The following is a 9,207-nucleotide window of genomic DNA, read 5'->3' on the forward strand; positions in this document are numbered from 1 at the left end:
AAAAAAAATTTAAATCTTAGGTAGGTACTTACCTTCCTCCTTTTCCCTTTTGTCAATCTACTTAGACAAAACCGTAGCAAGGGCATTCATATTTGCATTTGAACGTGGGGTGAAATTACGATGATGATCGCTATGTCAAAAATGCAGTTCTTAGACAATATTTCATTATAAGCCTTATAAATAGACCCTAAAATGTTTCTGTTCCTGAGAATTCTCCGCATTCCTGGATATTCTGGAAAAGCTGTTGTATGAGGGCAATTTAGAAGAACGATGCGTATGTATATCCAAATATTTCAATAGAATATACATTTAGAAATCTATACAGGTACGCAGGGAGTGGCGGATTTTATTTGAATTAAAAAAATATCTTCTTAATCTCCCCAACATCGAACTATTGTAAATATTATCTGTGTATGGCAACAGGCAACTGTTTTGGAGAGATCCGTCAGTAAACTGGCAATATTGTTATGTGCAATAGCAAACAGTCACTAAGCTACCCACAAACCACCTGTCCGGATAGCCCAATTAAACTCAGGTACTAATAAAGCCTTTAAAAGGAATAATTATAAACCTCTTAGGACCCGCCCAGACTCTGCCACGTCGAAAATTACGATATTGACGTAAATGTTCTTAAGTGAAAAAAAATTATTTAGGTTGTCCTTTTCGGCTCACTTACTTAATCGCATATGAAACACATATTTGACATAAAATAATGTGGTTAAAAGAAAAACAAGCACTCAGGGCCAGAATAACACATACTACGCAACAGACGATCGATGGACAATTAGTTAAAGCAAAACGTAATTAAAAATGTACATTAAAGTGCCAAAATCTCCAGTCGTAACTGCCATTTTCAAACAAACAGAAGCACAAACAGACACCAAATGACTTCGGAACTAGTTCACTGGGGGACAAGCTCCCGTTAACTGATAAATTGAAGACAAACGCTCGATAACCACAGCACTCCGATTAAACGGGAAAATACGCTTCCGCTTAAAACGACTTAACATTCACTTTTTAAACACAACGTCTTTAATCTTTTAATACTCGTGGCACTTAACTAATTTTCTTCTAAAACAAGATAACTGGCTGTTTTACAAAAAGTTTCAATTACAGCAAAACTGTTTTGCAATAAAAATGCTTAAATACAGCTGCGGTTTAACATACAAAAATTATTAAAGTCCTCGTGTGAGATCGAAAGAATTTCAACCGTATTTTTGTGTGGCAGGTCAGTATTCTACTCAGTTTTGACTCCACCATCAATAAGGTCTTGTCGAAAGTTAACATCTCCCTTTGTTGGTACCCACTTCCGACGTCCCGTTCATCCGCAATTCGCGTTTGAAGTTTTTTTAACACCACCAATAGTAAGATCTTGTTGGGTCTACCACATTCCCTTTGTCGGTACCCACTTCCGACGTCCCGTTCATCCGCAATTCGCGTTTGAAGTTTTTTTAACTCCACCAACAATAGGATCGGGTCGGGGCTACACACATTCCCTTTGTCGGTACCCATTTCCGACGTCCCGTTCATCCGCAATTCGCTTTTGAAGTTCTGACTCCCCGTCAGTGAGATCTAAGACCCCCCACAAAATAATATGGAATTTTTTGGGCACTTCAAAAAAGCTCGAGCTTCTATTGACCACACGAGAAAGAGGGACTGCGATTCGAGCTCTAACAAACTTGCGTGCCCAAAGTGGACTACCCCTCGAAGACGAGCGCCTTGCAAAAGGTGGTTAATTTCGCCCTTAGGAAAAACCACACATCATGTAGCGCCGTCCCTAAAGTTGTTAATTACAGGGCCCCGGTAGGTACATGTACAGTGTACACTCCTCGTCTTTCTACAAGCGTTCCTCTATCGGCCCGCATTTGCTACCAGCTAGCCCGTCAAAGTGAGATTAAAAGCCACTTTTGACAAATGAATTTGCAAAAATGATTCACGTCTTGCACCAAAAAGAACCATTACCAAACAAAAGCTTGACCAACAAAAGGCGCCATTTAACGTCTGGTTCGCATATTTTAAAACCTTTCCCCTCTCTTCACTTCCATTCCTCATTCCTTAACAAAATAATGCACGTCTTCGAAAAATCAAACGGCACCTGTGTTTTCTAACCGACGATAAAACGTCTTTATCTTGAAATTTAATTAATTTTGCAGCGATAAAAAAGCTTCATATCTACGACCGGAGAAGAACATGAGATAAACTTTTACAAATACTACGCACATGTTTCCAAATGAATAAACTAAATCTTTTACACGTACTTTAGATTTACAATTAAATATACAAGGCAATTAGTTAAACAACATTAACAACTAACAATCCTGATGCAAAACAAGATCGACTACAAAATTAAATAACATGATCAGAATCGGGATTAATTCTAATTTATGACCACATTTGAGGTTAGTAAAAATTGAAATTCGACATACAGGCTGATATATCACTACTGCAGATACCGAAGCAAAATAAAACGTCCGGCTGATATTTTTTTATTACTTCGAATTCTTCCGTTTCTTCGGAATTTTCAGATTCTCCAAACTTTTCAAATCTCATAAGATTCTTCACATTTTTTAATACTTCTCTGATTTGTTTCTAATTTCTTCCAATCTTCTTCATTCATATGTCCCTTGAGATTCTTCATATTTTCAGGTTTTTTCGCTTTTCATTCGAATTCTCTCTTTAGATTCTTCATTCTCAATTCTCCAATTTTCTTTTCCTTTTTTTTAATTATTCAGACTGTTCGGATTCAGATTCATCAGGAGCTTATGTAGATGTAGATCCAACGAAGTGTTATAATTCTTCGGGACACTGGTTCCAAGTTTCAAAAGGCAGTTTTCTTTATACGTCTCCAAAAATTCAGCTTGCGCAACCAACTCTCATTAATTCTCCCCCGCCCCCAATGGGGGTTCCATGGGCAGATGAACGTGGCGCCATTAAAAGTGGCCGTCAACAAGTATACATGCCAATTTTCAGAGTTTTACTCAAAATTGCGAACTTTATCTCACTTTTGGACCTAAGCACCCAGACTATTTCTCCAAATCTTGAAATAAGATCCGCATCAGATTCTTATAACGGCTTTCAGAGCCTCACAAAACGTCTTCCTATTCCAAGACTGGGCTGTTAAAGAAAGGAGAGAACTTTAAGGATTTTAAAAGTTTCTGCATCAAGGCGGTAAAGACTCTTTGGGGCTGTTTGGAATTCCTAAAGGCTCTTAACGACCATTAATGACCCATAAAACCTTTTGTTTTTTTATCTGCTGGTATTTGAATTGACATTTTATAAGCTTTCACAGGCTCCAGAAGGATTATAGTCTCACCTAACCTAACCGCTCGCCCGTAAACATCGCATGTCGTCAGTGAAAACCTCTTTACCGTGCTAATAATGAGACGCTTGGATTTGAAAGGGCCTAAAAGGCTGGTCAAGGCCGGTCTCTTAAGGATTTAAATTCTCTTCAGAACCGTAAAAGCTAATTAAAGGTCTTGTAGACTCTTGAACGCCTTCGGAGACGCATGGTAACTCTTGAGATGTTTAAAAGCCCTTAAATGTACGGTCAATGACAAAAGTAATTATCGCCTAATAGCTCAACTCGTGCAGCATAAGCAGCCAACATGCCTATTACATCGGGCTCCATTGGTTTCTTCAAGGAGGATCGATATCTTAATTTGTTGGTTTGCATTTGCAAGTTGCCCAATATATTCAAATGTTGGTTGCGTATGCTGCAGGATCTCAGGAACACAAAAATCAACTGGAAGGCTTCACTTGTCTGAAAACTGTTGACGACTCGTGACGACCCCTAAAGTTTCTTAAAAATATGAAAGACTTCAGAATAGGTTAGAAAACTCTAGAATAATATCTAGAATCTCTTAGAGGTTCTTGGACACCTCCAACCTTCAGAAAACTGACACTTTAGAAGGTGCTAGAAAAATCAAGATCATTCTCACAGGATCTTAAAGGAGTCGAAAGCTCTTAAAGATTCTTAAACACAGTTAAATACTCTTAAAAGCGCTTCAATTTTCTTAAGGGCCGATAAAGGCTTTTAACATCCCTTAAGGATTCCTAAAGGTAAGATTGCTTTCAATTTTGTCCATCCAGGTGTCAAAACGTAGACGTTAACGAGGTAAATATATAGGTGGACTTGTTCTAGAAATCTGTATGGAGACCTATTTAGGAATTTTCCTTGAAACCGTCTTCGGGTATCTTCAAAAACTCTTGGGGGAGACAAAAACCTCCAGAAGGAGGAGGTACACTCTTCGAGGCTGAAAACTTTTGAATGTGCTTGAATAACCTTAAAGATTCAAAAGGATATTAAAAACGATTATACTTCAGAGAACTGTAGAAGGGCCCCTATATAGAAAGTTCTCGGATACTTCAGAAGAACCTTAGTGGGTACTAATTACTATGAAAGGATCTATAACACTTTAAAAGGTGCTACTATGATTCTCACACGCTGCCAGAGTGGTGGGCTAGATTGATACCATCTTGAAGTCGGAAGCAAAATTACAGATGGCGCTAATATTGCTTTAAAGTAACTAGTTTCTATCTTGAAAAGTCTTTCGATATATTTACAAGTCGTCATGTCAATATGTAATTTTTCAATTACATTTTCATTTGGACCGGTTTCTTGCTGTTTGCGCCGGCTTTTTAGAAATAAAGACTCTTCTGATGGAAAGTATGAAGCATATTCAGTTTGGCCTCGTTTACAATCACTACTAGTTCTACAGTTTCTCACGATCAGTATGCAAACAGCTGTAACTAATTAATTTAATGTCATTTATCGGCCCGGTGATCTTGATTTATCAACAAAATAAGACACAGTTGCTTGACTGATGGCATTGTTGTCCAAGTCCTTGCAAACGTTAAAAATATAACGGAATGTTGTGGATACGACCCTTTTCAAATGCCGTTAGTGCCGCTGCCTTATTGTTAAAAGTAGGTAAACTGAGTAATTTATACCTGCTTGAAGGTCAAACAGTGCATTTATATTGCAAAAGCTACGGAAAGTAGGTGAAGTAATTTTATTTTTAAGTCGCCCACGTTTATATTCTAGAGCAAGACAATAATACAATAAAAGTTAATTTGAAGCTACCACGAGCATTGTAAATTAGAAATCGAATCGATAGCAATAACAAAATAAATTAATAAAAAAATTCATTCGCTCAGAAATAATCGTAAAAAAACTGAAAAAAGTAAAGGCCCAGGCGCATTCCCTTTAGGCACGCCTCCTACTCGTCTACATGCTGAAGATATAAATTATGAATATATGCCATACCTTAAAACAAAATAAGTAATGATGCATGTCTCTCTAACGTTGCCTCAATTTCCAACAAAAGAAGACAAAGAGACCTAAGTTAATAACGAAGAAAGTTATTTAGAGTTCCAAGGGGGCGCTGAATTAGATTTCGAAAAAGTTTCAAGTAGAGGTATTGGAAAATTCAAAGCGTTTTTAGCAATTTCACCTGAATGCTTCCGCTATCTTAGTAAATCACACGAAATCGAGGGGAACGTTTAGGATGAGTTTCGTGTGCATATAATTTCATAATAAATGAATTCTTCGCAAATGAAATAATCCTACAGCATCTTTAAAAGGTAGGCAGTAAATGTTTACGGGGCTCGACTGGTGGTTTTTATTGCCCCGTTACGCCGTCCTGAATGAAGTACAAAATGGAACCGTATTTTCACACCAATTTCTTTCGACATCAGTTTCTGTGCCATAACCATTTTGAACACTCTGCAAATGGAAAAGTATTACTTGTTTTATCGGTTCCCTTTTGTCGCACTTTTCCGGATAGGTGACAACACATCAAATAACACCGTTTTCGTGTTAGACCCATTTCTGAGGGTTTCTGATCTTGTTATGAACGAATGAATTTTAAAACACTTTATTGTAGGGATTCGATACCACAAACTGCTCATTGAAAAACTGCTGTTCCTCCTATAGTGTATTATCCTAATTATCAAAAAAAAAAAATTTAAAAGTATAAGTAGTGCAATATAGCTCGATTAGAATAACATGAAAGATAGAAGAAATTTCTAACAAAAAAAGAAAAGAATCATTTATAAAAAATACACAAATTTGTTCATGAGTTAATCCTCTTCAGGAATATAAAAATGACTTCAAATGCAAATTCCTTACACAAAATTCCTAAAAACGGCCGACTTCTAGTTTTATACAAGACCTACAAACATTGAAAATAATTTACTTTTATCAATGCGTTGAAGTTTCTCCAATTGTCAGTTGGGTTTCTCCTTTGGAAGGTAGCCGTAATTTGGAAAATTGGATAGTGCAACGGCTTAGGCAGTCTGAATGGACCTCCGGCATTACCCGTTGAATTGGGTTGCTTATTGAAAATTAATCTCGAAAGAGGGTTGACGCAATTTGACTGAGGAACAAACCGTGCTTCTGACTCACGAAAATTTTAGTAGGAATGCCGCTCTCCCACCAGCTTTTTACTTAAATACCGAATCTCTGTGCGAAACGACCCCCATTTTCACAAAACATCTTTAAAGTCTAAGGCGACCACCTGTTACACTTTCCAGAGGGTCTTCAGCCAGACAACGGGAATATAATCATGTGATTGGAACGTACGGAAGCCAGTGAGGATTGAGTTTGAGTTGAGAAATGAGTTTCTTAAAAACTGAACTTTTCTGCGCGGAAGCATTTTGTTAAGACAACTGCAACTACAACAACGGACTTTTAATTTATCAGTTAAGGGCCAAATAAAATTTTAACGGGCGGGTATTCAGTATCTAATTATATTCCATTTTCAGCAGCTTCAAAGTTTCATTACTAGTTCCCTTAAAAGGAATAATTGCTGAAAGTTCCGTTTATTTAGTTGAATTGATCACAAAAATGAGGTAGATTTGGTGAAGAAATTTTCAAAAAATTAAAATTTGAAAAATCGTGAAGGTCAACGTGCAACTACTACTTCTAAATAAATTGCAAAATTGGTGATTTTTCATTTAGAAGTGACATAACAAGGCGCCTGGTGCCATTTCCGAAATGCACCCCTCCTCATTTTCAAAAATTGTTAAATTGCTTAGAATGTTTGTACTGCACAATAGATCTGTTGGTGTCGTTTTTATGGGTTGAAACAATCGGATCAGTTTAATTAGTTTTTCGACAATGTCGCGTGCGAGATAATCGATGCAGGTGGTTATCAGGCGTAATGGATTTTCGGGTGTTGGCGGGAATAACGATGCTGATTTTATTAGAGGAGGTGGTTCTTGCTTAAATAGGAAGAATGAAGAGTAAAGCAAGCTGCCTCGGGTTATTTTGGAAACGAGCGTAATTGTCTGTGACCGGTACCACTAGTCTAGCCCGCCCCGCAATTTTAAAATATAAAAACGTAATCGTCCTTATGTTAGTTTAGTAATGCGGACACAAGCTTAACGTTGTTCAAGAAGTTTTTACACATGGAATTTCGAGTTTAAACATTTCTGCTATCATGAATGAAGAAAGTCATTCGATCAGCCATAAAGGTTTCGAGCTCGTTAAAAGTGAGCTGTTTTTGTTTCTGAGAGGAATCTGTCAGATTGGTGCTGTGCCCTGAGGGAGAATTTAAAAAGGAAAAAATAAATAAATTGTGTAGCTAGGAAAATGTCTATTGGATTGTATAGTGGCCGCATTCCATAGCACACAGCATTACACATCCTCGCGGGAGCGGAGGGGGGCAAAACTTTGAACGCGAATACCTCGAGAACGGAACTTCGGAATGGAAACACGAAATTAGCACCCTCATTGAGTGCAATTCACAGTTGATATTGATACCGTGTACTGTAAAGTAATTACTAAATTCATTAAGAAAGCATTATAGGGGCACTCTGGAATTGGGCGCAAGCCTGTTGAGGGCCCAGAACAAGAGAGGGATAATAAATAAATAAATAAATCACTGGCGCACGAAAGTCGTAGACAACTCTTTGGTTTTTTTCCAAACTTTGCCAACACTAACTTCATCAGGAAAGAGGAAAAAAATGTAATTAAGACAAACATTCACAGGCACAAAGATTATATGCACTTACAGGATATTTCATATGGCCTGTGGTCGTAATGAAATGCGATTATTTGGCTTCTATTAGCAGTAAATGATTACTTCATTGGGTATTAACAGTGACCAATTTAACAAAAAAAAAAAATTGCAGGAATTAGGCTGTAAAAAAACTCTAAAAATTCCGACATTTACATATAGGATTACACGTTCTTATTAAGCTTCGTAAATATGTTAAAGCTGGCCTTTAATTTTAAACTGGCTCGTAAATCCCATTGTATTTTAACTACAGCCCTTTATCAATATTAAACATTATACTTGGGATAAAAAAAGGGTATAAGCGTCTACATATCTTGGATTTAGTATAATATATCCGAATTCAAATGAGCTGATATAAATTAATATTAAAACTACCTACCTGCACTGCATTACGAACATTTTGTTTTGTGGTATATCAGGCTAGCCAGTTGGCTCAACATTGCAAAATGCGAATTAGTAACGATAATTCATCCCTTTCCCGTGCAGAATAATTAAGGCTTCAAAGGAATTGGTAGCCAAGCAATACTATAAATCGATTGAGATCTCGTCAAAGGAATATCGTACAAGTTTTCAGCATTATAGTCGTACTATCGTGCTATTCCTGCATCGCTTAGTTTGAAAGCTGAAATCCGTTCCTGAAGTTGATAAATTATGAATGTCCTTTAAATGTCTCCTTTTATAAATCGAACTAGATCTCGGTAACGGAATGTAGTCTTCGGCGTTTACGCATTATATATGTACAAGTCCAATCGAGTTATTCTTGCGTCACTTAACCTGAAAGCTACTGATTTGCCACACATAAAAAAGCGTTGAAGTCTAGCGATGGCATATCAGAGCCTTTGTTTAACTTGTTTTTTAATTAAATGCACTGAACACCGAGCAATTAGCAAGATAGTGTCCGAATTCAACACAAAAGAGTTTGCATATGGTCAGGATCATACATAAGTGTTAGCAAAGTAGGTGAAATTGTCTGTGCTGTTTCATTAACGTTAAATTAGTTTGGGTTAAATTGAATTTAGGTATTATTGGGGAAAGATTTATTTTATTTGTAATTGCTTTTAAATTTTGTCACTTGAGTTTACGAACTCTGTAAATTCAGTTTTTGTGGGCAAGCCGAATGTGTGATTTAAAAATTGTTTATAAATCTTTTTTGTGACCTTTAGAGGTTTTCTGTTACGAATAGTGG

This window comes from Photinus pyralis, unplaced genomic scaffold (genome assembly GCF_008802855.1).
Source record: "Photinus pyralis isolate 1611_PpyrPB1 unplaced genomic scaffold, Ppyr1.3 Ppyr1.4_LG5, whole genome shotgun sequence".
Lineage (NCBI taxonomy): Eukaryota > Metazoa > Arthropoda > Insecta > Coleoptera > Lampyridae > Photinus > Photinus pyralis.